Source organism: Pseudophryne corroboree, unplaced genomic scaffold (assembly GCF_028390025.1).
Source record: "Pseudophryne corroboree isolate aPseCor3 unplaced genomic scaffold, aPseCor3.hap2 scaffold_121, whole genome shotgun sequence".
NCBI lineage: Eukaryota > Metazoa > Chordata > Amphibia > Anura > Myobatrachidae > Pseudophryne > Pseudophryne corroboree.
Window position 1 is genome coordinate 977,200 of NW_026967835.1, and position 26,866 is coordinate 1,004,065.

The following is a 26,866-nucleotide window of genomic DNA, read 5'->3' on the forward strand; positions in this document are numbered from 1 at the left end:
AGGCAGCACAAGGGAACTCTCATCTGGGGACAACAACTGCAGGGAGAACACATATTTTCAGATGAACATGGGAGGGCAGAAGGCTGCCTAAAACTGAAGCACCCCCAAACAACAAACCAAATGCAACTACTAGTGCAAGCATTCCTGGAGGAAGGCCTGCAGCAGATGGATTTGCATATGGTGATGTCATCCAAGCAGTGGGTCAAAGTTGGCTTCAACCCTCGTCTGCATATGAAAAGAAAAAAGGGGTGTGCAGGGCATGGCGCCCTTTTGCGGCGCTTGGATGACCCCTAGTTCGCATTAAACACCTCTACCCTCCTTCGGTGTGGGGCTCATGTTGGCTATGCCCCAGCCCCTGAAGCATTTAAGCTGATTTCTTGCAGCAGCTGGGCACTGTAACAGCTCCAGAGCTGCTCTGTAAAGCAAGTAAAAGGGTGTGGGCCCTGCAGCACTACCTGTAGTTTGCATTGTGCGTTGGAAGGCACAAAGTAAGCAGACGGGAGAAGTCAGGATAGTGCACAAGGGTATAGAAGGGAGGGGCTCAAGAAAAAAGAAGTGGAAACAGACAGCAAACTAGGCTGGAGAGAGACCTGAGACAAAGAGATCTGAATTATATGAGAGCCGACCAGGGGAAACACAAATTATGCAGTCAAGTTTCCCACATTTGGGGAAATCGCAGGGGCAGCACACCCAGAGTGCAATGGGTGAGCCTTGCCCTGGGAGAAGCATCTTCATGATCATAGTATCTCACCTGGCAGGTAAGTAGGAGTTGGGCTAGAGCTGGGGAGGGTCGCTGCTCGGGCACCCCCCTGTCAAGTGAAGGAGATCCAACTGAGGCAGCACAAGGGAACTCTCGAAAGAAGAACAAGGCTAGAGGAAGATCTGAGACAAAGAAATCTGACTTTTACCAGAGCTGACCAGAGGAAAGCACAAACACAGTCCCCCACTACCACAAATAATGCAGTTGAGTTTCCCACATTTGGGGAAATCACAGGGGTCAGCATACCCAGAATGCAATGAATGAACCTAACCCTGGGAGAACAATCTTCATGACCATGGTATCTCCTATGCAAAATAAGTATGATTTGGGATAGGGCTGGGGAGGGCCGCTGCTCAGGAACATCTCTGTCAAGTAAAGGAGATTCAACTGAGGCAGCACAAGGGAACTCTCATCTGGGGACAACAACTGCAGGGAGAACACATATTTTCAGATGAACATGGGAGGGCAGAAGGCTGCCTAATACTGAAGCACCCCCAAATAACAAACCAAATGCAACAACTAGTGCAAGCATTCCTGGGGGAAGGCCTGCAGCAGATGGATTTGAATATGGTGATGTCATCCAAGCAGTGGGTCAAAGTTGGCTTCAACCCTCGTCTGCATATGAAAAGAATAAAGGGGTGTGCAGGGCATGGCGGCCTTTTGCGGCGCTTGGATGACCCCTAGTTCGCATTAAACACCTCCACCCTCCTTCGGTGTGGGGCTCATGTTGGCTATGCCCCAGCCCCTGAAGCATTCAAGCTGATTTCTTGCAGCAGCTGGGCACTGTAACAGCTCCAGAGCTGCTCTGTAAAGCAAGTAAAAGGGTGTGGGCCCTGCAGCACTACCTGTAGTTTGCATTGTGCGTTGGAAGGCACAAAGTAAGCAGACGGGAGAAGTCAGGATAGTGCACAAGGGTATAGAAGGGAGGGGCTCAAGAAAAAAGAAGTGGAAACAGACAGCAAACTAGGCTGGAGAGAGACCTGAGACAAAGAGATCTGAATTATATGAGAGCCGACCAGGGGAAACACAAATTATGCAGTCAAGTTTCCCACATTTGGGGAAATCGCAGGGGCAGCACACCCAGAGTGCAATGGGTGAGCCTTGCCCTGGGAGAAGCATCTTCATGATCATAGTATCTCACCTGGCAGGTAAGTAGGAGTTGGGCTAGAGCTGGGGAGGGTCGCTGCTCGGGCACCCCCCTGTCAAGTGAAGGAGATCCAACTGAGGCAGCACAAGGGAACTCTCGAAAGAAGAACAAGGCTAGAGGAAGATCTGAGACAAAGAAATCTGACTTTTACCAGAGCTGACCAGAGGAAAGCACAAACACAGTCCCCCACTACCACAAATAATGCAGTTGAGTTTCCCACATTTGGGGAAATCACAGGGGTCAGCATACCCAGAATGCAATGAATGAACCTCACCCTGGGAGAACAATCTTCATGACCATGGTATCTCCTATGCAAAATAAGTATGATTTGGGATAGGGCTGGGGAGGGCCGCTGCTCAGGCACATCTCTGTCAAGTAAAGGAGATTCAACTGAGGCAGCACAAGGGAACTCTCATCTGGGGACAACAACTGCAGGGAGAACACATATTTTCAGATGAACATGGGAGGGCAGAAGGCTGCCTAATACTGAAGCACCCCCAAACAACAAACCAAATGCAACAACTAGTTCAAGCATTCCTGGGGTAAGGCCTGCCGCAGATGGATTTGCATATGGTGATGTCATCCATGCAGTGGGTCAAAGTTGGTTCAAACACCTTTGCAAAGTTCTATAAGTTTGATACCCTGGCTGAGGAGGACCTCCTGTTTGCTCAATCAGTGCTGCAGAGTCATCCGCACTCTCCTGCCCGTTTGGGAGCTTTGGTATAATCCCCATGGTCCTTACGGAGTCCCCAGCATCCTCTAGGACGTAAGAGAAAATATGATTTTAAACCTACCGGTAAATCTTTTTCTCGTAGTCCGTAGAGGATGCTGGGTGCCCGTCCCAAGTGCGGTCTACTTCTGCAAGACTTGTATATAGTTATTGCTTACATAAGGGTTATATGTTAGTTTTCATCGGTCTTGGACTGATGCTATGTTGTTTTCATACTGTTAACTGGGTAGTATATCACAAGTTATACGGTGTGATTGGTGTGGCTGGTATGAATCTTGACCTTGGATTAACAAAAATCCTTTCCTCGTACTGTCTGTCTCCTCTGGGCACAGTTTCTCTAACTGAGGTATGGAGGAGGGGCATAGAGGGAGGAGCCAGTGCACACCCAGATCAAAAGTCTTTCTTAAAGTGCCCATGTCTGCTGCGGAGCCCGTCTATCCCCCATGGTCCTTACGGAGTCCCCATCATCCTCTACGGACTACGAGAAAAAAAAATTACCGGTAGGTTTAAAATGTTATTTTTTTCTCTGCAACCCACTGCTAAATTGTGCTTCCTAGCTGTTTTTTATAAAATCACTTAATTAAATCTAACTCTGATTACGTCAGAGAAGGCCATGTACCCTACACCATAAGAGGGGGTATGAAATTTTGACTTGTCTTCTTAAAGATCACCAAAATCTGTTGACAAGGTCAATTACATCCCTGGGTGGGATTGAACCACCAACCTTTTGGTTAATAGCCCATGTAAGTGCAAGAAATCCTGAAGCACTCACTCATCATGGGAAAGTACCAATGTGTTTCTTACAAAAATTCTCCAGATTATTGACTTTTTAAAGTTTTTCTAGGAAACGTTCTAGATGAATGCTTATTAGCCTTTGTCAGTATTGACTTTTGCAAGGTGTCTCTGTGGCGCAATCGGTTAGCATGTTTGGCTATTAACCAAAAGGTTGGTGGTTCAATCCCACCCAGGGATGTAATTGACCTTGTAATCAGATTTTGGTGATCTTTAAGTAGACAAGTCAAAATTTCAAAAACCCCCCTTATGGTGTAGGGTACCTGGCCTTCTCTGATGTAATCAGAGTTAGATTTGATTAAGTGATTTTATAAAAAAACAGCTAGGAAGCACAATTTAGCAGTGGGTTGCAGAGAAAAAAAATTATGCTGGCAGAAAAGTACAATTGAGTGATTAAACAGCTCTTCATTTTCTGATTTTATGTTTATGCTAACAAATTTGCTCTCTGAAAAGTGTCCACAAAGCCAAGTCTCTGATTAACACCTTTGTAGGAATGGTTTTTCACCTATTACTGAATTAAACTTGCTTCATTGGAAAGGCATCAAAGATGCATCCTCATTTCAATGTCTACTGAAATAATACAGGTTGACACCAGGAAACGTCACTGCATCATTGCTGCTTCCTCATGGGGAAGTCTGTTTAATGTGAAAACAAGGTGATATCTAATCAGCACACAGGTAAGGAATTAAGAAAATCTTTCTTTATGGGTGAAGATGTTTCTCACAAATTGTTGTCCCAATGCATCATTGAAATTCAAGATGGAAGATGATTTTCATATATCACTTGTACATTTTGCATTGCTCTTCTGGTGACAATGTAGTTTGTTTTTGTCAATTACCATTTCAGTAATAGGGTAAAGAAAATTAAGTGGATTTTTTAAAGAAAACAATGCTGTCAATATACTATTAAAACAAATTAAAATGATAAAAGTTATTGTACTTTAAGTAAAAATAAAAGAGCCAAAATATCAATCCCAGTTTTTGATTACTTTAATTATAAAAAAAAAAATGCACATAGCAGAGGATAGTTTCGATCAATCGACCTCTGGGGTATGGGCCCAGCATGCTTCCATTGCACTACTCTGCTGCTCATGGAAGTGTAAGAGATCCTGAAGACTAAATTGATTAAAGGCCTAAAAGTACTTGACTATAAGGAAAGACTTACTAGGCTGAATATTTATACACTAGAAAAGAGGTACCTAAGAGGAGATATTATTAATATCTTCAAATATGTAAAGATACATAACAAAGAGTTATCAGAGGAATTATTTATTAAAAGAACACGTGGTCACTCGCTGCGACTGGAGGAAAGTTCAGAACGCAATGGAGGAAAGGATTCTTCACTGTTAGGGCAATCAGGATGTGGAATTCCCTGCCAGGGAAGGTGGTAATGGCGGACTCTGTAATTGGATTTAAAAAAGGAATGGATACATTTCTGAATGAAAAAGCTATCCAAGGTTATAATACTTAAAATATCAACATGGTTAATCCGGGGGTAACATGAGTTATAGTAGCTAACTAGTCATAAAACATTATTCAGCAAGTATGTAGAATCATCACAACTTAAAACAGGTTGAACACGATGGGCAATTTGCCTCTATTCAACCTCAAAAACTATGTTACTATATTACTATGTTATTGTAGTATACAGAACACCACAATGCAATGAGCAGTGATAGTGAGCACTGATGAGGATACTAGAACTGACACTGAGCAGCAAGATGCAGCACTGGACTATTAGTAATGTACTGTAGTATGCTGAGCACCACAATGCAGCACAAGACAATGAGCAGTGATACTGAGCACTGATGAGGATACTACTGAGAACTGACACTGAGCAGGAGAGACACACTACTAGTATTACTGAGCAGCAATAAGTAACCACTGATACTGAGCACTGATATTGAGATTTCCACTGAGAGAACATAGCCACGTCCTCTCCGCTCTCTCTTCAATGCACGAGTAAAAATGGCAGCAACGCGCAGCTCTTTATATGGAATCCGAATCTCGCGAGAATCCGACAGCGTGATGATGACATTTTCCCTTGTTCAGGTTTTCCGAGTCAGGCGGGAACAACCGAGCCTGCCTTGGACCAGTGTAAACCACGTGGAGTTTGTGGGGAATTCGGTTCTCGGAGAACCGAACCCGCTCCTCTCTACCTTATACCCATCAATTTTTTTATTTTCAATCTAAGCCCCTGCAGTTTTCTGTAAGCATCTGCTTCGCTATGATGATCAACAAGTCACAAGGGCAAACACTCAGGGTTTGAGGCGTAGATCTTAGGACCAGCTGCTACAAGCATGGCAGAGGTGTCACTATCACTGGTGACACCCAGAGAGGTGGCGAGGGAGATTGTAATGCAGTGCGCGCAGATAAGCAGCGCAATGGTAAAAAGGAGGCATGGTTTCATAGGTAGGGGCGTGGCCTGGTGGCCTGAATCTACATTTTGTTGCTCCGGGTGTCCCGGGGGTTGGGGGCTGCACCCGGGGACTAGTGTGTGAGCGGTGCTGGCTCCTGCACAGTGACAGGGCATGGCCACCCAGCATGACGCCTCCCTTCTTGACCATGCTGTAATTGCAGTCGCACTGCAGTTCAGCGTGATCATAAAAAATGGTGTAGGCTCCTGCTGGGGCAGACTGTATGTGCGCGCAGGAAGCCGCCACCATTTTTGTGATCACAGCGGCTGAATGTGATGTCATACAGCCGCTGTGACCATGCCTCCTGTGTCTCCTCTGTTGCAGACCCCATTTTGAAGCCTTGCCCCCGCACCGCTCCATCTCTGACTTGGAAATGGAGTGTTGCTGACCCACCTCTCCCCCCCTTCCCCGCCCCGATTGACAGGCAGAGGCGATCACATTCTCTGCGGGGTGCCGCAGAAAATGCAGGCACATGCGTATGCTCTTAGCAATTTTTGCAGTTGGATCGCTTATTGTGATTGCAATCCAACCTGAATCAGGCCCTATTACCTATCACAATGCGCTGCGGGCAGTACAAAATTGGGTTAATATAGGAGAAAAACCCCCAGACCTGTGCTCCTTAACTGTACCTGGTGGCTAGTGGAGCGGCTGCCCAGTAATCAGTATCCACCGCAGTGCGCACACGGCCCACCCCCTACGGCCTCGCTCCCCTTCATCAGCGGCCTCGTGATCCGGAAGGGTGGTGTGTGTGTGACTGACCTTAGGATGAAACCGGAGCCTCCGCTGCAGTGACCCAGCAACCAGGGCACGGGAGTATACAGCGCCGCTGGGAGTGATGAAGCTGCAGTAAAGATGTCTATTAGACCTAGCCTGCTGCAGCCCTTGTAGATTCTCATAAAACAAGTTCTTCTTTTCTTGTCAAAATTAATAGCTAAGAATAGGCTGCCTGAGGCAGGCCCCTGTTAAGTGGCCTGCTACTGAAGGCACCAACTACAAACTGAGCTCCCTGTTCATGGAAGCGGGGTTATAGAGGAGAATGCACTGAGCTTCTTGGGAACAGTCAAAAGCTTTGAGCCGGTTGGTGCCTCAGATCAAGATCCTACTCTACACCCCAATGTGAATCCTTGTGGAGTCCAGTGTACCCCACAGAAGAAATTAATGTGTCACACCCATTGGCAGCAACCTTAGAATAGCTGCTGACGGGCACAATTGAGAAAGGAAGGGGGGGGGGGACATTTGAATCCAGCACATAGATGCAATTCAAATATGTAATTTGTACCTTCCTATTTTAAAATATAATGGATGAACCTCACCCTGTGAGAACAATCTTCATGATCAAGAGATCTCATATGCAAAATAAGGATGAGTTGGGATAGGGCTGGGGAGGGTGGCTGCTCGGGCAGCCCCTCCCCCGTCAAGTTAAGGAGATTCAACTGAGGAAGCACAAGGGAACTCTCGTCTGGGGACAACAACTGCAGGGAGACCACATCTTTTCAGATGAACATGGGAGGGCGGAAGGCTGCCTAATACTGAAGCACCATATGCAACAACTAGTACAAGCATTCCTGGGGGAAGGTCTGCAGCAGACGGATTTGCATACGGTGATGTTATCCAAGCAGTGGGCCAAAGTTGACTGGAACCCTCATCTGCATATGAAAAGAGAAAAGGGGCATGCAGGGCATGGCGGCCTTTTGCAGTGCTTGGATGACCCCTAGTTCACATTAAACACCCCCACCCTCCTTTGGTGTGGGGCTCATGTTGGCCATGCCCCATCCCCTGAAGCATTCAAGCTGATTTCTTGCAGCAGCTGGGCACTGTAACAGCTCCAGAGCTGTTCTGTAAGGCAAGTAAAAGGGTGTGGGCCCTGCAGCACCACCTGTAGTTCGCATTGTGCGTTGGAAGGCACAAAGTAAGCAGACGGGAGGAGAAGTCAGGATAGTGCGCAAGGGCATTCTTTTCTCTTAGTCCGTAGAGGATGCTGGGGTCACATTAAGAACCATGGGGTATAGACGGGATCCGCAAGAGACATGGGCACTTTAAGACTTTCAAAGGGTGTGAACTGGCTCCTCCCTCTATGCCCCTCCTCCAGACTCCAGTTATAGGAACTGTGCCCAGGGAGACGGACATTTCGAGGAAAGGATTTATTGTTAAACTAAGGTGAGCATCTTACCAGCTCACACCTTAAGCATGCCGCAGAAAGTGGCATTCAACAGAACACAAGCCAACGGCATGAACAATTGCAGCAAAAAGCTGACCAGAACCATAACACAACATGTGTATAACCACAAGTAATAACTGCAGACACAGTATGGACTGGGACGGGTGCCCAGCATCCTCTACAGACTAAGAGAAAAGGATTTACCGGTAGGTATTAAAATCCTATTTTCTCATACGACCTAGAGGATGCTGGGGTCACATTAAGAACCATGGGGTTATACCAAAGCTCTTGAACGGGTGGGAGAGTGCGTACGACTCTGCAGCACCGAATGACCCAACTTAAGGTTATCATCAGCCAAGGTATCAAACTTGTAAAACTTAGCAAAAGTGTTTACTAAATAGCTGCTCGGCAAAGTTGCAATGCCGAGACTCCCCGACCAGCTGCCAAGGATGAACCCACCTTTCTAGTAGAATGGGTCTTCACCTACTTCAGTAACGGCAATCCTGCCGTGGAACGAGCATGCTGAATCTTACCACAGATCCAGCGCATAATGGTCTACATGGAAGCAGGACACCCAATCCTGATGGGAGCATACAGGACAAACAGAGCCTCTGTTTTCCTAATCTGAACCGTTCTGGTGACATAAATTTTCAAAGTTCTGACCACAGCCAGAGACTTTGACTCAACGAAGGTGTCAGTGGCCAAAGGCACCATGTGGAAAGATGAACCACCTTCGGCAGAAATTGTTGACGTGTCCTCAATTCTGCTCTATCTTCATGAAAGATCAAATAAAGGCTCTTGTGATACTGCATGGTTTGTACTGTTTTCCATGTGCTCCCAGATCTTTCAAGCAAGTAGCATGGTCAAGAAAGTTCTGTTTGAAAAGAAACAAACATTTACTGTCATTGTTATGCAAATAAACTTACATTAAAGCTAACAAGAAAGCACACTCGTTCTGTCTTTAAACTGATAAAAGAAACCCCAATAATATGGGGCATGCAAAAATTGAGATAAAACTCAGTTTTGCTCCTCTCCACGGAAATCTTTAATAAAAGGCGAAATATTTGTTAGTTCTGAAGAGAAACCAGAGCATGACCAAGATTCCACCTGTCGCCTGAGTGCCATGCCAGCAGTTCTCATTCAGATCTAAGTGAGCACCCAATTTGAATGAAAGAAAGCAGATTTCTCACCAGGCTTCCCCTTGCTATAAACATGGTTTGTACTCTTTTCCATGTGCTCCCAGATCTTTCAAGCAATTAGTATGGTCAAGAAAGTTCTGCTTGAAAAGAAACAGACATTTATAGTCATTGTTATGCAAATAAACTTACATTAAAGCTAACAAGAAAGCACACTCGTTCTGTCTTTAAACTCATAAAAGAAACCCCAATAATATGGGGCATGCAAAAATTGAGATAAAACTCAGTTTTGCTCCTCTCCACAGAAATCTTTAATAAAAGGCGAAAGATTTGTTCGTTCTGAAGAGAAACCAGAGCATGACCAAGATTCCACCTGTCGCCTAAATGCTGTGCCAGCAGTCCTCATTCAGATCAAAGTGAGCGCCCAACTTGAAAGAAAGCAGATTTCTCACCTGGCTTCTCCTTGCTATAAGCATGGTTTGTACTGTATTCCATGTGCTCCCAGATCTTTCAAGCAAGTAGCATGGTCAAGAAAGTTCTGTTTGAAAAGAAACAAACATTTACTGTCATTTCTATGCAAATGAGCTTACATTAAAGCTAACAAGAAAGCACACTCGTTCTGTCTTTAAACTGATGAAAGAAACCCCAATAATATGGGGCATGCAAAAATTGAGATAAAACTCGGTTTTGCTCCTCTCCACGGAAATCTTTAGTAAAAGGCGAAAGATTTGTTCGTTCTGAAGAGAAACCAGAGCATGACCAAGATTTTCATCTGAAAATATGTGTTCTCCCTGCAGTTGTTGTCCCCAGATGAGAGTTCCCTTGTGCTGCCTCAGTTGAATCTCCTTTACTTGACAGAGATGTGCCTGAGCAGCGGCCCTCCCCAGCCCTATCCCAAATCATACTTATTTTGCATAGGAGATACCATGGTCATGAAGATTGTTCTCCCAGGGTGAGGTTCATTCATTGCATTCTGGGTATGCTGACCCCTGTGATTTTCCCAAATGTGGGAAACTCGCTTTTATACCCTTGTGCACTATCCTGACTTCTCCTCCTGTCTGCTTACTTTGTGCCTTCCAATGCACAATGCAAACTACAGGTAGTGCTGCAGGGCCCACACCCTTTTACTTGCCTTACAGAGCAGCTCTGGAGCTGTTACAGTGCCAAGCTGCTGCAAGAAATCAGCTTGAATGCTTCAGGGGATGGGGCATGGCCAACATGAGCCCCACACCGAAGGAGGGTGGGGGTGTTTAATGCGAACTAAGGGTCATCCAAGCGCCGCAAAAGGCCGCCATGCCCTGCACACCCCTTTTCTCTTTTCATATGCAGATGAGGGTTCCAGCCAACTTTGGCCCACTGCTTGGATGACATCACCGTATGCAAATCCGTCTTCTGCAGAACTTCCCCCAGGAATGCTTGTACTAGTTGTTGCATTTGGTTTGTTGTTTGGGGGTGCTTCAGTATTAGGCAGCCTTCTGCCCTCCCATGTTCATCTGAAAAAATGTGTTCTCCCTGCAGTTGTTGTCCCCAGATGAGAGTTCCCTTGTGCTGCCTCAGTTGAATCTCCTTTACTTGACAGAGATGTGCATGAGCAGCGGCCCTCCCCAGCCCTATCCCAAATCATACTTATTTTGCATAGGAGATACCATGGTCATGAAGATTGTTCTCCCAGGGTGAGGTTCATTCATTGCATTTTGGGTATGCTGACCCCTGTGATTTACCCAAATGTGGGAAACTCAACTGCATTATTTGTGGTAGTGGGGGACTGTGTTTGTGCTTTCCTCTGGTCAGCTCTGGTAAAACTCAGATTTCTTTGTCTCAGATTTTCCTCTAGCCTTGTTCTTCTTTCGAGAGTTCCCTTGTGCTGCCTCAGTTGGATCTCCTTCACTTTACAGGGAAGTACCCGAGCAGCGACCCTCCCCAGCTCTCGCCCAACTCCTACTTACCTGCCAGGTGAGATACTATGATCATGAAGGTGCTTCTCCCAGGGCAAGGCTCACCCATTGCACTCTGGGTGTGCTGCTCCTGCGATTTCCCCAAATGTGGGAAACTTGACTGCATAATTTGTGTTTCCCCTGGTCGGCTCTCGTATAATTCAGATCTCTTTGTCTCAGGTCTCTCTCCAGCCTAGTTTGCTGTCTGTTTCCACTTCTCTTTTCTTGAGCCGCTCCCTTCTATGCCCTTGCGCACTATCCTGACTTCTCCTTTCTGCTTACTTTGTGCCTTCCAACGCACAATGCGAACTATAGGTAGTGCTGCAGGGCCCACACCCTTTTACTTGCCTTACAGAGCAGCTCTGGAGCTGTTACAGTGCCCAGCTGCTGCAAGAAATCAGCTTGAATGCTTCAGGGGCTGGGGCATAGCCAACATGAGCCCCACACCGAAGGAGGGTGGAGGTGTTTAATGCAAACTAGGGGTCATCCAAGCGCCGCAAAAGGCCGCCATGCCCTGCATAACCCTTTTCTCTTTTTATATGCAGATGAGGGTTCCAGCCAACTTTGGCCCACTGCTTGGATGACATCACCGTATGCAAATCCGTCTTCTGCAGACCTTCACCCTGGAATGCTTTTACTAGTTGTTGCATTTGGTTTGTTGTTTGGGGATGCTTCAGTATTAGGCAGCCTTCTGCCCTCCCATGTTCATCTGAAAATATGTGTTCTCCCTGCAGTTGTTGTACCCAGATGAGAGTTCCCTTGTGCTGCCTCAGTTGAATCTCCTTTACTTGACAGAGATGTGCCTGAGCAGCGGCCCTCCCCAGCCCTATCCCAAATCATACTTATTTTGCATAGGAGTTACCATGGTCATGAAGATTGTTCTCCCAGGGTGAGGTTCATTCATTGCATTCTGGGTATGCTGACCCCTGTGATTTCCCCAAATGTGGGAAACTCGACTGCATTATTTGTGGTAGTGGGGGACTGTGTTTGTGCTTTCCTCTGGTCAGCTCTGGTAAAAGTCAGATTTCTTTGTCTCAGAGCTTCCTCTAGCCTTGTTCTTCTTTCGAGAGTTTCTTTGTGCTGCCTCAGTTGGATCTCCTTCACTTGACAGGGGGGTGCCCGAGCAGCGACCCTCCCCAGCTCTAGCCCAACTCCTACTTACCTGCCAGGTGAGATACTATGATCTGGAAGTTGCTTCTCCCAGGGCAAGGCTCACCCATTGCACTCTGGGTGTGCTGCTCCTACGATTTCCCCAAATGTGGGACACTTGACTGCATAATTTGTGTTTCCTCTGGTCGGCTCTCGTATAATTCAGATCTCTTTGTCTCAGGTCTTTCTCCAGCCTAGTTTGCTGTCTGTTTCCACTTCTTTTATCTTGAGCCCCTCCCTTCTATACCCTTGTGCACTATCCTGACTTCTCCTCCCGTCTGCTTACTTTGTGCCTTCCAATGCACAATGCAAACTACAGGTAGTGCTGCAGGGCCCACACAATCTTTTACTTGCCTTACAGAGCAGCTCTGGAGCTGTTACAGTGCCCAGCTGCTGCAAGAAATCAGCTTGAATGCTTCAGGGGATGGGGCATGGCCAACATGAGCCCCACACCAAAGGTGGGTGGGGGTGTTTAATACAAACTAGGGGTCATCCAAGCACCGCAAAAGGCCGCCATGCCCTGCACGCCCCTTTTCTCTTTTCATATGCAGATGAGGGTTGAAGCCAACTTTGACCCACTGCTTGGATGACATCACCATATGCAAATCCATCTGCGGCAGGCCTTCCCCCAGGAATGCTTGCACTAGTTGTTGCATTTGGTTTGTTGTTTGGGGGTGCTTCAGTTTTAGGCAACCTTCTGCCCTCCCATGTTCATCTGAAAATATGTGTTCTCCCTGCAGTTGTTGTCCCCAGATGAGAGTTCCCTTGTGCTGCCTCAGTTGAATCTCCTTTACTTGACAGAGATGTGCCTGAGCAGCGGCCCTCCCAGCCCTATCCCAAATCATACTTATTTTGCATAGGAGACACCATGGTCATGAAGATTGTTCACCCAGGGTGAGGTTCATTCATTGCATTCTGGGTATGCTGACCCCTGTGATTTCCCCAAATGTGGGAAACTCGCCTGCATTTTTTGTGGTAGTGGGGGACTGTGTTTGTGTTTTCCTCTGGTCAGCTCTGGTAAAAGTCAGATTTCTTTGTCTCATATATTCCTCTAGCCTTGTTCTTCTTTCGAGAGTTCCCTTGTGCTGCCTCAGTTGGATCTCCTTCACTTGACAGGGGGGTGCCCGAGCAGTGACCCTCCCCAGCTCTAGCCCAACTCCTACTTACCTGCCAGGTGAGATACTATGATCATGAAGGTGCTTCTCCCAGGGCAAGGCTCACCCATTGCACTCTGGGTGTGCTGCTCCTGCGATTTCCCCAAATGTGGGAAACTTGATTGCATAATTTGTGTTTCCCCTGGTCGGCTCTCGTATAATTCAGATCTCTTTGTCTCAGGTCTCTCTCCAGCCTAGTTTGCTGTCTGTTTCCACTTCTCTTTTCTGGAGCCACTGCCTTCTATGCCCTTGCGCACTATCCTGACTTCTCCCGTCTGCTTACTTTGTGCCTTCCAACACACAATGCGAACTACAGGTAGTGCTGCAGGGCCCACACCCTTTTAGTTGCCTTACAGAGCAGCTCTGGAGCTGTTACAGTGCCCAGCTGCTGCAAGAAATCAGCTTGAATGCTTCAGGGGCTGGGGCATAGCCAACATGAGCCCAACACCAAAGGAGGGTGGGGGTGTTTAATGCGAACTAGGGGTCATCCAAGCACCGCAAAAGGCCGCCATGCCCTGCATGCCCCTTTTCTCTTTTCATATGCAAATGAGGGTTCCAGCCAACTTTGGCCCACTGCTTGGATGACATCACCGTATGCAAATCCGTCTGCTGCAGACCTTCCCCCAGGAATGCTTGTACTAGTTGTTGCATATGGTTTGATATTTGATGGTGCTTCAGTATTAGGCAGCCTTCTGCCCTCCCATGTTCATCTGAAAAGATGTGGTCTCCCTGCAGTTGTTGTCCCCAGACGAGAGTTCCCTTGTGCTTCCTCAGTTGAATCTCCTTAACTTGACGGGGGAGGGGCCGAGCAGCCACCCTCCCCAGCCCTATCCCAACTCATACTTATTTTGCATATGAGATCTCTTGATCATGAAGATTGTTCTCACAGGGTGAAGTTCATCCATTATATTTTAAAATAGGAAGGTACAAATTACATATTTGAATTGCATCTATGTGCTGGATTCAAATGTCCCCCCCCCCTTCCTTTCTCAATTGTGCCCATCAGCAGCTATTCTAAGGTTGCTGCCAATGGGTGTGACACATTAATTTCTTCTGTGGGGTACACAGGACTCCACAAGGATTCACATTGGGGTGTAGAGTAGGATCTTGATCTGAGGCACCAACCGGCTCAAAGCTTTTGACTGTTCCCAAGATGCTCAGTGCATCCTCCTCTATAACTCCGCTTCCATGAACAGGGAGCTCAGTTTGTAGTTGGTGCCTTCAGTAGCAGGCCACTTAACAGGGGCCTGCCTCAGGCAGCCTATTCTTAGCTATTCATTTTGACAAGAAAAGAAGAACTTGTTTTATGAGAATCTACAAGGGCTGCAGCAGGCTAGGTCTAATAGACATCTTTACTGCAGCTTCATCACTCCCAGCGGCGCTGTATACTCCCGTGCCCTGGTTGCTGGGTCACTGCAGCGGAGGCTCCGGTTTCTTCCTAAGGTCAGTCACACACACACCGCCCTTCCGGATCACGAGGCCGCTGATGAAGGGGAGCGTGGCCGTAGGGGGTGGACCGTGTGCGCACTGGCGTGGACACTGATTACTGGGCAGCCGCTCCACTAGCCACCAGGTACAGTTAAGGAGCACAGGTCTGGTGGTTTTTCTCCTATATTAAACCAATTTTGTACTGCCCGCAGCGCATTGTGATAGGTAATAGGGCCTGATTCAGGTTGGATTGCAATCACAATAAGTGATCCAACTGCAAAAATTGCTAAGAGCATACGCATGTGCCTGCATTTTCTGCGGCACCCCGCAGAGAATGCGATCGCCTCTGCCTGTCAATCGGGGCAGGGGGGGAGAGGGGGGTCAGCAACACTCCATTTCCAAGTCAGGGATGGAGCGGTGCGGGGGCAAGGCTTCAAAATGGGGTCTGCAATGGAGGAGACACAGGGGGCGTGGTCACAGCGGCTGTATGACATCACATTCAGCCGCTGTGATCACAAAAATGGTGGCGGCTTCCTGCGCGCACATACAGTCTGCACCTGCAGGAGGCTACACCATTTTTTATGATCACGCTGAACTGCAGTGCGACTGCAATTACAGCATGGTCAAGAAGGGAGGCGTCATGCTGGGTGGCCATAAGAGATGAGCGGGTTCGGTTCCTCGGAATCCGAACCCGCCCGAACTTCACCCTTTTTTGCACGGGTCCGAGCAGACTCGGATCCTCCCGCCTTGCTCGGTTAACCCGAGCGCGCCCGAACGTCATCATCCCGCTGTCGGATTCTCACGAGACTTGGATTCTATATAAGGAGCCGCGCGTCGCCGCCATTTTCACACGTGCATTGAGATTGATAGGGAGAGGACGTGGCTGGCGTCCTCTCCGTTTAGATTAGAAGATAGAGACGAGTGACATTTGATTTACTACTAATTTGGGGAGCAGTTGAACTTGTCAGGAGTACTCAGTAGTGCAGAGTTTTGCTGATAGTGACCACCAGTTTTATTATTTATAATCCGTTCTCTGCCTGAAAAAAAACGATACACATACCATATCTGTGCTCAGCCTCAGTGTGCTGCATGATATATCATCTATCTATATCTGACTGTGCTGAGTGCTCACTGCTCACACAGCTTAATTGTGGGGGAGACTGGGGAGCAGTTATAGCAGGAGTACAGTGCACACTTTTGCTGCCAGTGTGACCACCAGTATATTGTCTGCCTGAAAAAGTTAAACACTCCTGTGGTGTTTTTTTTTTATTCTATAAACGCATTCTGCTGACAGTGTCTAGCAGGTCCGTCATACATATATTATATAAATATTTATCTGCAGTAGTGTTATATTTTTTTTTTCATCTTTATCATCTCTATATTAGCAGACGCAGTACGGTAGTCCACGGCTGTGGCTATCTCTGTGTCGTCAGTGCTCGTCCATAATTGTATACCTACCTACCTGTGGTGGTTTTTTTTTTTCTATCTTCTTCATACTAGTAGTTTAGGAGTCTACTGACAGTGTCCACCAGGTCCATCATTATATTATATACCTACAGTAGTAATATATTTATTATATTATCTATACTAGCAGACGCAGTACGGTAGTCCACGGCTGTGGCTATCTCTGTGTCGTCAGTGCTCGTCCATAATTGTATACCTACCTACCTGTGGTGGGGTTTTTTTTTTTATCTTCTTCATACTAGTAGTTTAGCAGTCTGCTGACAGTGTCCACCAGGTCCGTCATTATATTATATACCTACAGTAGTAATATATTTATTATATTATCTATACTAGCAGACGCAGTACGGTAGTCCACGGCTGTACCTACCTCTGTGTCGTCAGTGCTCGTCCATAATTGTATACCTACCTGTGGTGGGGTTTTTTTTTCTATCTTCTTCATACTAGTAGTTTAGGAGTCTGCTGACAGTGTCCACCAGGTCCGTCATTATATTATATACCTACAGTAGTAATATATTTAGTATATTATCTATACTAGCAGACGCAGTACGGTAGTTCACGGCTGTACCTACCTCTGTGTCGTCACTCGTCCATAATTGTATACCTAACTGTGGTGGGTTTTTTTTTCTATCTTCTTCATACTAGTAGTTTAGCAGTCTGCTGACAGTGTCCACCAGGTCCATCATTATATTATATATACCTACAGTAGTTATATATATTTTTTTTTATATCATTAATTATCATCTCTATACTAGCAGACGCAGTACGGTAGGCCACGGCTGTGGCTATCTCTGTGTCGTCAGTGCTCGTCCATAATTGTATACCTACCTACCTGTGGTGGAAGTTTTTTTCTATCTTCTTCATACTAGTAGTTTAGCAGTCTGCTGACAGTGTCCACCAGGTCCGTCATTATATTATATATACCTACAGTAGTTATATATATATTTTTTATATCATTAATTATCATCTCTATACTAGCAGACGCAGTACGGTAGTCCACGGCTGTAGCTACCTCTGTGTCGTCAGTCACTCGTCATCCATAAGTATACTAGTATCCATCCATCTCCATTGTTTACCTGAGGTGCCTTTTAGTTGTGCCTATTAAAATATGGAGAACAAAAATGTTGAGGTTCCAAAAATAGGGAAAGATCAAGATCCACTTCCACCTCGTGCTGAAGCTGCTGCCACTAGTCATGGCCGAGACGATGAAATTCCATCAACGTCGTCTGCCAAGGCCGATGCCCAATGTCATAGTACAGAGCATGTAAAATCCAAAACACAAAAGATCAGTAAAAAAAGGACTCAAAAATCTAAATAAAAATCGTCGGAGGAGAAGCGTAAACTTGCCAATATGCCATTTACCACACGGAGTGGCAAGGAACGGCTGAGGCCCTGGCCTATGTTCATGGCTAGTGGTTCAGCTTCACATGAGGATGGAAGCACTCAGCCTCTCGCTAGAAAAATGAAAAGACTTAAGCTGGCAAAAGCACAGCAAAGAACTGTGCGTTCTTCAAAATCACAAATCCACAAGGAGAGTCCAATTGTGTCGGTTGCGATGCCTGACCTTCCCAACACTGGACGTGAAGAGCATGCACCTTCCACCATTTGCACGCCCCCTGCAAGTGCTGGAAGGAGCACCCGCAGTCCAGTTCCTGATAGTCAGATTGAAGATGTCAGTGTTGAAGTACACCAGGATGAGGAGGATATGGGTGTTGCTGGCGCTGGGGAGGAAATTGACAAGGAGGATTCTGATGGTGAGGTGGTTTGTTTAAGTCAGGCACCCGGCGAGACACCTGTTGTCCGTGGGAGGAATATGGCCATTGACATGCCTGGTGAAAATACCAAAAAAATCAGCTCTTCGGTGTGGAAGTATTTCAACAGAAATGCGGACAACAGGTGTCAAGCCGTGTGTTGCCTTTGTCAAGCTGTAATAAGTAGGGGTAAGGACGTTAACCACCTCGGAACATCCTCCCTTATACGTCACCTGCAGCGCATTCATCATAAGTCAGTGACAAGTTCAAAAACTTTGGGCGACAGCGGAAGCAGTCCACTGACCAGTAAATCCCTTCCTCTTGTAACCAAGCTCACGCAAACCACCCCACCAACTCCCTCAGTGTCAATTTCCTCCTTCCCCAGGAATGCCAATAGTCCTGCAGGCCATGTCACTGGCAATTCTGACGAGTTCTCTCCTGCCTGGGATTCCTCCGATGCATCCTTGAGTGTAACGCCTACTGCTGCTGGCGCTGCTGTTGTTGCTGCTGGGAGTCGATGGTCATCCCAGAGGGGAAGTCGTAAGACCACTTTTACTACTTCCACCAAGCAATTGACTGTCCAACAGTCCTTTGCAAGGAAGATGAAATATCACAGCAGTCATCCTGCTGCAAAGCGGATAACTGAGGCCTTGGCATCCTGGGCAGTGAGAAACGTGGTTCCGGTATCCATCATTACTTCAGAGCCAACTATAGACTTGATTGAGGTACTGTGTCCCCGGTACCAAATACCATCTAGGTTCCATTTCTCTAGGCAGGCGATACCGAAAATGTACACAGACCTCAGAAAAAGACTCACCAGTGTCCTAAAAAATGCAGTTGTACCCAATGTCCACTTAACCACGGACATGTGGACAAGTGGAGCAGGGCAGACTCAGGACTATATGACTGTGACAGCCCACTGGGTAGATGTATTGACTCCCGCCGCAAGAACAGCAGCGGCGGCACCAGTAGCAGCATCTCGCAAACGCCAACTCTTTCCTAGGCAGGCTACGCTTTGTATCACCGCTTTCCAGAATACGCACACAGCTGAAAACCTCTTACGGCAACTAAGGAAGATCATCACAGAATGGCTTACCCCAATTGGACTCTCCTGTGGATTTGTGGCATCGGACAACGCCAGCAATATTGTGCGTGCATTATATCTGGGCAAATTCCAGCACGTCCCATGTTTTGCACATACCTTGAATTTGGTGGTGCAGAATTATTTAAAAAACGACAGGGGCGTGCAAGAGATGCTGTCGGTGGCCACAAGAATTGTGGGACACTTTCGGCGTACAGGCACCACGTACAGAAGACTGGAGCAACACCAAAAACGCCTGAACCTGCCCTGCCATCATCTGAAGCAAGAAGTGGTAACGAGGTGGAATTCAACCCTCTATATGCTTCAGAGGATGGAGGAGCAGCAAAAGGCCATTCAAGCCTATACATCTGACCACGATATAGGAGGTGGAATGCACCTGTCTCAAGCGCAGTGGAGAATGATTTCAACGTTGTGCAAGGTTCTGCAACCTTTTGAACTTGCCACACGTGAAGTCAGTTCAGACACTGCCAGCCTGAGTCAGGTCATTCCCTTCATCAGGCTTTTGCAGAAGAAGCTGGAGACATTGAAGGAGGAGCTAAGACAGAGCGATTCCGCTAGGCATGTGGGACTTGTGGATGGAGCCCTTCATTCGCTTAACCAGGATTCACGGGTGGTCAATCTGTTGAAATCAGAGCACTACATTTTGGCCACCGTGCTCGATCCTAGATTTAAAACCTACGTTGTATCTCTCTTTCCGGCAGACACAAGTCTGCAGGGGTTCAAAGACCTGCTGGTGAGAAAATTATCAAGTCAAGCGGAACTTGATCGGTCAACAGCTCCTCCTTCACATTCTCCCGCAATTGGGGGTGCGAGGAAAAGGCTCAGAATTCCGAGCCCACCCGCTGGCGGTGATGCAGGGCAGTCTGGAGCGACTGCTGATGCTGACATCTGGTCCGGACTGAAGGACCTGCCAACGATTACGGACATGTCGTCTACTGTCACTGCATATGATTCTCTCACCATTGAAAGAATGGTGGAGGATTATATGAGTGACCGCATCCAAGTAGGCATGTCAGACAGTCCGTACGTATACTGGCAGGAAAAAGAGGCAATTTGGAGGCCCTTGCACAAACTGGCTTTATTCTACCTAAGTTGCCCTCCCACAAGTGTGTACTCCGAAAGAGTGTTTAGTGCCGCCGCTCACCTTGTCAGCAATCGGCGTACGAGGTTACTTCCAGAAAATGTGGAGAAGATGATGTTCATTAAAATGAATTATAATCAATTTCTCCGTGGAGACATTGACCAGCAGCAATTGCCTCCACAAAGTACACAGGAAGCTGAGATGGTGGATTCCAGTGGGGACGAATTGATAATCTGTGAGGAGGGGGATGTACACGGTGATGAATCGGAGGATGATGATGAGGTGGACATCTTGCCTCTATAGAGCCAGTTTGTGCAAGGAGAGATTAATTGCTTCTTTTTTGGTGGGGGTCCAAACCAACCCGTCATTTCAGTCACAGTCGTGTGGCAGACCCTGTCACTGAAATGATGGGTTGGTTAAAGTGTGCATGTCCTGTTTATACAACATAAGGGTGGGTGGGAGGGCCCAAGGCAATTCCACCTTGCACCTCTTTTTTCTTTTCTTTTTCTTTGCGTCATGTGCTGTTTGGGGAGTGTTTTTTGGAAGGGCCATCCTGCGTGACACTGCAGTGCCACTCCTAGATGGGCCAGGTGTTTGTGTCGGCCACTTGGGTCGCTGAGCTTAGTCACACAGCTACCTCATTGCGCCTCTTTTTTTCTTTGCGTCATGTGCTGTTTGGGGAGTGTTTTTTGGAAGGGCCATCCTGCGTGACACTGCAGTGACACTCCTAGATGGGCCAGGTGTTTGTGTCGTCCACTTGGGTCGCTGAGCTTAGTCACACAGCTACCTCATTGCGCCTCTTTTTTTCTTTGCGTCATGTGCTGTTTGGGGAGTGTTTTTTGGAAGGGCCATCCTGCGTGACACTGCAGTGCCACTCCTAGATGGGCCAGGTGTTTGTGTCGGCCACTTGGGTCGCTGAGCTTAGTCACACAGCTACCTCATTGCGCCTCTTTTTTTCTTTGCGTCATGTGCTGTTTGGGGAGTGTTTTTGGAAGGGCCATCCTGCGTGACACTGCAGTGCCACTCCTAGATGGGCCAGGTGTTTGTGTCGGCCACTTGGGTCGCTGAGCTTAGTCACACAGCTACCTCATTGCACCTCTTTTTTTCTTTGCGTCATGTGCTGTTTGGGGAGTGTTTTTTGGAAGGGCCATCCTGCGTGACACTGCAGTGCCACTCCTAGATGGGCCAGGTGTTTGTGTCGGCCACTTGGGTCGCTGAGCTTAGTCACACAGCTACCTCATTGCGCCTCTTTTTTTCTTTGCGTCATGTGCTGTTTGGGGAGTGTTTTTTGGAAGGGCCATCATGCGTGACACTGCAGTGCCACTCCTAGATGGGCCAGGTGTTTGTGTCGGCCACTTGGGTCACTGAGCTTAGTCATCCAGCGACCTCGGTGCAAATTTTAGGACTAAAAATAATATTGTGAGGTGTGAGGTGTTAAGAATAGACTGAAAATGAGTGGAAATTATGGTTATTGAGGTTAATAATACTTTGGGATCAAAATGACTCCCAAATTCTATGATTTAAGCTGTTTTTTAGGGTTTTTTGAAAAAAACACCCGAATCCAAAACACACCCGAATCCGACAAAAAAAATTCGGTGAGGTTTAGCCAAAACGCGTTCGAACCCAAAACACGGCCGCGGAACCGAACCCAAAACCAAAACACAAAACCCGAAAAATTTCCGGTGCACATCTCTAGTGGCCATGCCATGTCACTGTGCAGGAGCCAGCACCGCTCACACACTAGTCTCCGGTGCAGCCCCCAACCCCCGGGACACCCGGAGCAGCAAAATGTAGATTCAGGCCACCAGGCCACGCCCCTACCTATGAAACCATGCCTCCTTTTTACCATTGCGCTGCTTATCTGCGCGCACTGCATTACAATCTCCCTCGCCACCTCTCTGGGTGTCACCAGTGATAGTGACACCTCTGCCATGCTTGTAGCAGCTGGTCCTAAGATCTACGCCTCAAGCCCTGAGTGTTTGCCCTTGTGACTTGTTGATCATCATAGCAAAGCAGATGCTTACAGAAAACTGCAGGGGCTTAGATTGAAAATAAAAAAAATTGATGGGTATAAGGTAGAGAGGAGCGGGTTCGGTTCTCCGAGAACCGAATTCCCCACGAACTCCACGTGGTTTACACTGGTACGAGGCAGGCTCGGTTGTTCCCACCTGACTCGGAAAACCTGAACAAGGGAAAATGTCATCATCCCGCTGTCGGATTCTCGCGAGATTCGGATTCCATATAAAGAGCTGCGCGTTGCCGCCATTTTTACTCGTGCATTGAAGAGAGAGCGGAGAGGACGTGGCTATGTTCTCTCAGTGGAAATCTCAATATCAGTGCTCAGTATCAGTGGATACTTATTGCTGCTCAGTAATACTAGTAGTGTGTCTCTCCTGCTCAGTGTCAGTTCTCAGTAGTATCCTCATCAGTGCTCAGTATCACTGCTCATTGTCTTGTGCTGCATTGTTGTGCTCAGCATACTACAGTACATTACTAATAGTCCAGTGCTGCATCTTGCTGCTCAGTGTCAGTTCTAGTATCCTCATCAGTGCTCACTATCACTGCTCATTGCATTGTGGTGTTCTGTATACTACAGTAACATAGTAATATAGTAACATATAGTAACATAGTTTTTGAGGTTGAATAGAGGCAAATTGCCCATCGTGTTCAACCTGTTTTAAGTTGTGATGATTCTACATACTTGCTGAATAATGTTTTATGACTAGTTAGCTACTACAACTCATGTTACCCCCGGATTAACCATGTTGATATTTTAAGTATTATAACCTTGGATAGCTTTTTCATTCAGAAATGTATCCATTCCTTTTTTAAATCCAATTACAGAGTCCGCCATTACCACCTTCCCTGGCAGGGAATTCCACATCCTGATTGCCCTAACAGTGAAGATCATAGTATCTCACCTGGCAGGTAAGTAGGAGTTGGGCCAGAGCTGTGGAGGATTGCTGCTCGGGCACCCCCTGTCAAGTGAAGGAGATCCAACTGAGGCAGCACAAGGGAACTCTCGAAAGAAGAACAAGGCTAGAGGAAGATCTGAGACAAAGAAATCTGACTTTTACCAGAGCTGACCAGAGGAAAGCACAAACACAGTCCCCCACTACCACAAATAATGCAGTCGAGTTTCCCACATTTGGGGAAATCACAGGGGTCAGCATACCCAGAATGCAATGAATGAACCTCACCCTGGGAGAACAATCTTCATGACCATGGTATCGCCTATGCAAAATAAGTATGATTTGGGATAGGGCTGGGGAGGGCCGCTGCTCAGGCACATCTCTGTCAAGTAAAGGAGATTCAACTGAGGCAGCACAAGGGAACTCTCATCTGGGGACAACAACTGCAGGGAGAACACATATTTTCAGATGAACATGGGAGGGCAGAAGGCTGCCTAATACTGAAGCACCCCCAAACAACAAACCAAATGCAACAACTAGTACAAGCATTCCTGGGGGAAGTTCTGCAGAAGACGGATTTGCATACGGTGATGTCATCCAAGCAGTGGGCCAAAGTTGTCTGGAACCCTCATCTGCATATGAAAAGAGAAAAGGGGTATGCAGGGCATGGCGGCCTTTTGCGGCGCTTGGATGACCCTTAGTTCGCATTAAACACCCCCACCCTCCTTCGGTGTGGGGCTCATGTTGACAATGCCCCAGCCCCTGAAGCATTCAAGCTGATTTCTTACAGCAGCTTGGCACTGTAACAGCTCCAGAGCTGCTCTGTAAGGCAAGTAAAAGGGTGTGTAGTTTGCATTGTGCATTGGAAGGCACAAAGTAAGCAGACAGGAGGAGAAGTCAGGATAGTGCACAAGGGTATAAAAGGGAGGGGCTCAAGAAAAAAGAAGTGGAAACAGACAGCAAACTAGGCTGGAGAGAGACCTGAGACAAAGAGATCTGAATTATACGAGAGCCGACCAGGGGAAACACAAATTATGCAGTCAAGTTTCCCACATTTGGGGAAATCGCAGGGGCAGCACACCCAGAGTGCAATGGGTGAGCCTTGCCCTGGGAGAAGCACCTTCATGATCATAGTATCTCACCTGGCAGGTAAGTAGGAGTTGGGCTTGAGCTGGGGAGGGTCGCTGCTCGGGCACCCCCCTGTCAAGTGAAGGAGATCCAACTGAGGCAGCACAAGGGAACTCTCGAAAGAAGAACAAGGCTAGAGGAAGATCTGAAACAAAGAAATCTGACTTTTACCAGAGCTGACCAGAGGAAAACACAAACACAGTCCCCCACTACCACAAATAATGCAGTCGAGTTACCCACATTTGGGGAAATCACAGGGGTCAGCATACCCAGAATGCAATGAATGAACCTCACCCTGGGAGAATAATCTTCATGACCATGGTATCTCCTATGCAAAATAAGTATGATTTGGGATAGGGCTGGGGAGGGCCGCTGCTCAGGCACATCTCTGTCAAGTAAAGGAGATTCAACTGAGGCAGCACAAGGGAACTCTCATCTGGGGACAACAACTGCAGGGAGAACACATATTTTCAGATGAACATGGGAGGGCAGAAGGCTGCCTAATACTGAAGCACCCCCAAACAACAAACCAAATGCAACAACTAGTGCAAGCATTCCTGGGGGAAGGCCTGCCGCAGATGGATTTGCATATGGTGATGTCATCCAAGCAATGGGTCAAAGTTGGCTACAACCTTCGTCTGCATATGAAAAGAGAAAAGGGGCGTGCAGGGCATGGCGGCCTTTTGCGGTGCTTGGATGACCCTTAGTTTGCATTAAACACCCCCACCCTCCTTCGGTGTGGGTCTCATGTTGGCCATGCCCCAGCCCCTGAAGCATTCAAGCTTATTTCTTGCAGCAGCATGGCACTGTAACAGCTCCAGAGCTGCTCTGTAAGGCAAGTAAAAGGGTGTGGGCCCTGCAGCACTACCTGTAGTTTGCATTGTGCATTGGAAGGCACAAAGTAAGCAGACAGGAGGAAAAGTCAGGATAGTGCACAAGGGTATAAAAGGGAGGGGCTCAAGAAAAAAGAAGTGGAAACAGACAGCAAACTAGGCTGTAGAGAGACCTGAGACAAAGAGATCTGAATTATACGAGAGCCGACCAGGGGAAACACAAATTCTGCAGTCAAGTTTCCCACATTTGGGGAAATCGCAGGGGCAGCACACCCAGAGTGCAATGGGTGAGCCTTGCCCTGGGAGAAGCACCTTCATGATCATAGTATCTCACCTGGCAGGTAAGTAGGAGTTGGGCTAGAGCTGTGGAGGGTCGCTGCTCGGGCACCCCCCTGTCAAGTGAAGGAGATCCAACTGAGGCAGCACAAGGGAACTCTCGAAAGAAGAACAAGGCTAGAGGAAGATCTGAGACAAAGAAATCTGACTTTTACCAGAGCTGACCAGAGGAAAACACAAACACAGTCCCCCACTACAACAAATAATGCAGTCGAGTTACCCACATTTGGGGAAATCACAGGGGTCAGCATACCCAGAATGCAATGAATGAACCTCACCCTGGGAGAACAATCTTCATGACCATGGTATCTCCTATGCAAAATAAGTATGATTTGGGATAGGGCTGGGGAGGGCCGCTGCTCAGGCACATCTCTGTCAAGTAAAGGAGATTCAACTGAGGCAGCACAAGGGAACTCTCATCTGGGGACAACAACTGCAGGGAGAACACATATTTTCAGATGAACATGGGAGGGAAGAAGGCTGCCTAATACTGAAGCACCCCCAAACAACAAACCAAATGCAACAACTAGTGCAAGCATTCCTGGGGGAAGGCCTGCAGCAGATGGATTTGCATATGGTGATGTCATCCAAGCAGTGGGTCAAAGTTGGCTTCAACCCTCGTCTGCATATGAAAAGAGAAAAGGGGCGTGCAGGGCATGGCGGCCTTTTGCGGCGCTTGGATGACCCCTAGTTCGCATTAAACACCTCCACCCTCCTTCGGTGTGGGGCTCATGTTGGCTATGCCCCAGCCCCTGAAGCATACAAGCTGATTTCTTGCAGCAGCTGGGCACTGTAACAGCTCTAGAGCTGCTCTGTACGGCAAGTAAAAGGGTGTGGGCCCTGCAGCACTACCTGTAGTTTGCATTGTGCATTGGAAGGCACAAAGTAAGCAGACGGGAGAAGTCAGGATAGTGCGCAAGGGCATAGAAGGGAGCAGCTCAAGAAAAGAGAAGTGGAAACAGAGAGCAAACTAGGCTGGAGAGAGACCTGAGACAAAGAGATCTGAATTATACGAGAGCCGACCAGGGGAAACACAAATTATGCAGTCAAGTTTCCCACATTTGGGGAAATCTGTCACCAGAAGAGCAATGCAAAATGTACAAGTGATATATTAAAATCATCTTCCATCTTGAATTTCAATGATGCATTGGGACAACAATTTTGTGAGAAACATCTTCACCCATAAAGAAAGATTTTCTTAATTCCTTATCTGTGTGCTGATTAGATATTACCTTGTTTTCACATTAAACAGACTTCCACATGAGAAAGCAGCAAGGATGCAGTAACGTTTATGTTTCCTGGTGTCAACCTGTATTATTTCAGTAGACATTGAAATGAGGATGCATCTTGCTGCCTTTCCAATGTAGCAAGTTTAATTCAGTAATAGGTGAAAAAACATTCCTACAAAGGTGTTAATCAGAGACTTGGCTTTGTGGACACTTTTCAGAGAGCAAATTT

General features: G+C 47.2%; 16 non-coding genes and 3 pseudogenes across 16 annotated transcripts; 7 read left to right on the forward strand and 12 right to left on the reverse strand.

The window, feature by feature from the left end:
* Positions 1 to 624: 624 nt before the first annotated feature.
* Positions 625 to 766, reverse strand: LOC134992449 (U1 spliceosomal RNA; annotated as a pseudogene).
* Positions 767 to 918: 152 nt separating this feature from the next.
* Positions 919 to 1,082, reverse strand: LOC134991885 (U1 spliceosomal RNA). The gene has a single exon (XR_010196106.1). It is a non-coding gene; the product is annotated as a U1 spliceosomal RNA (small nuclear RNA).
* Positions 1,083 to 1,774: 692 nt separating this feature from the next.
* On the reverse strand, positions 1,775 to 1,916 carry LOC134992451 (U1 spliceosomal RNA; annotated as a pseudogene).
* Positions 1,917 to 2,068: 152 nt separating this feature from the next.
* Positions 2,069 to 2,232, reverse strand: LOC134992132 (U1 spliceosomal RNA). The gene has a single exon (XR_010196322.1). It is a non-coding gene; the product is annotated as a U1 spliceosomal RNA (small nuclear RNA).
* Positions 2,233 to 8,980: 6,748 nt separating this feature from the next.
* On the reverse strand, positions 8,981 to 9,096 carry LOC134992057 (U5 spliceosomal RNA). Its single transcript, XR_010196251.1, has one exon. It is a non-coding gene; the product is annotated as a U5 spliceosomal RNA (small nuclear RNA).
* Positions 9,097 to 9,382: 286 nt separating this feature from the next.
* On the reverse strand, positions 9,383 to 9,498 carry LOC134992040 (U5 spliceosomal RNA). Its single transcript, XR_010196234.1, has one exon. It is a non-coding gene; the product is annotated as a U5 spliceosomal RNA (small nuclear RNA).
* Positions 9,499 to 9,780: 282 nt separating this feature from the next.
* LOC134991992 (U5 spliceosomal RNA) lies at positions 9,781 to 9,896 on the reverse strand. Its single transcript, XR_010196190.1, has one exon. It is a non-coding gene; the product is annotated as a U5 spliceosomal RNA (small nuclear RNA).
* A 144-nt stretch (positions 9,897 to 10,040) lies between these two features.
* On the forward strand, positions 10,041 to 10,168 carry LOC134991958 (U1 spliceosomal RNA; annotated as a pseudogene).
* A 593-nt stretch (positions 10,169 to 10,761) lies between these two features.
* Positions 10,762 to 10,925, forward strand: LOC134992096 (U1 spliceosomal RNA). The gene has a single exon (XR_010196289.1). It is a non-coding gene; the product is annotated as a U1 spliceosomal RNA (small nuclear RNA).
* A 152-nt stretch (positions 10,926 to 11,077) lies between these two features.
* Positions 11,078 to 11,240, forward strand: LOC134992419 (U1 spliceosomal RNA). Its single transcript, XR_010196591.1, has one exon. It is a non-coding gene; the product is annotated as a U1 spliceosomal RNA (small nuclear RNA).
* A 671-nt stretch (positions 11,241 to 11,911) lies between these two features.
* LOC134992106 (U1 spliceosomal RNA) lies at positions 11,912 to 12,075 on the forward strand. The gene has a single exon (XR_010196298.1). It is a non-coding gene; the product is annotated as a U1 spliceosomal RNA (small nuclear RNA).
* Positions 12,076 to 12,227: 152 nt separating this feature from the next.
* Positions 12,228 to 12,390, forward strand: LOC134991889 (U1 spliceosomal RNA). Its single transcript, XR_010196110.1, has one exon. It is a non-coding gene; the product is annotated as a U1 spliceosomal RNA (small nuclear RNA).
* Positions 12,391 to 13,065: 675 nt separating this feature from the next.
* On the forward strand, positions 13,066 to 13,229 carry LOC134992287 (U1 spliceosomal RNA). Its single transcript, XR_010196469.1, has one exon. It is a non-coding gene; the product is annotated as a U1 spliceosomal RNA (small nuclear RNA).
* Positions 13,230 to 13,381: 152 nt separating this feature from the next.
* Positions 13,382 to 13,544, forward strand: LOC134992492 (U1 spliceosomal RNA). The gene has a single exon (XR_010196651.1). It is a non-coding gene; the product is annotated as a U1 spliceosomal RNA (small nuclear RNA).
* Positions 13,545 to 23,286: 9,742 nt separating this feature from the next.
* LOC134992174 (U1 spliceosomal RNA) lies at positions 23,287 to 23,450 on the reverse strand. Its single transcript, XR_010196362.1, has one exon. It is a non-coding gene; the product is annotated as a U1 spliceosomal RNA (small nuclear RNA).
* A 655-nt stretch (positions 23,451 to 24,105) lies between these two features.
* Positions 24,106 to 24,268, reverse strand: LOC134992392 (U1 spliceosomal RNA). Its single transcript, XR_010196566.1, has one exon. It is a non-coding gene; the product is annotated as a U1 spliceosomal RNA (small nuclear RNA).
* Positions 24,269 to 24,420: 152 nt separating this feature from the next.
* On the reverse strand, positions 24,421 to 24,584 carry LOC134992253 (U1 spliceosomal RNA). Its single transcript, XR_010196437.1, has one exon. It is a non-coding gene; the product is annotated as a U1 spliceosomal RNA (small nuclear RNA).
* Positions 24,585 to 25,258: 674 nt separating this feature from the next.
* Positions 25,259 to 25,421, reverse strand: LOC134992489 (U1 spliceosomal RNA). Its single transcript, XR_010196648.1, has one exon. It is a non-coding gene; the product is annotated as a U1 spliceosomal RNA (small nuclear RNA).
* A 152-nt stretch (positions 25,422 to 25,573) lies between these two features.
* Positions 25,574 to 25,737, reverse strand: LOC134992232 (U1 spliceosomal RNA). The gene has a single exon (XR_010196417.1). It is a non-coding gene; the product is annotated as a U1 spliceosomal RNA (small nuclear RNA).
* Between the last annotated feature and the right edge of the window lie 1,129 nt (positions 25,738 to 26,866).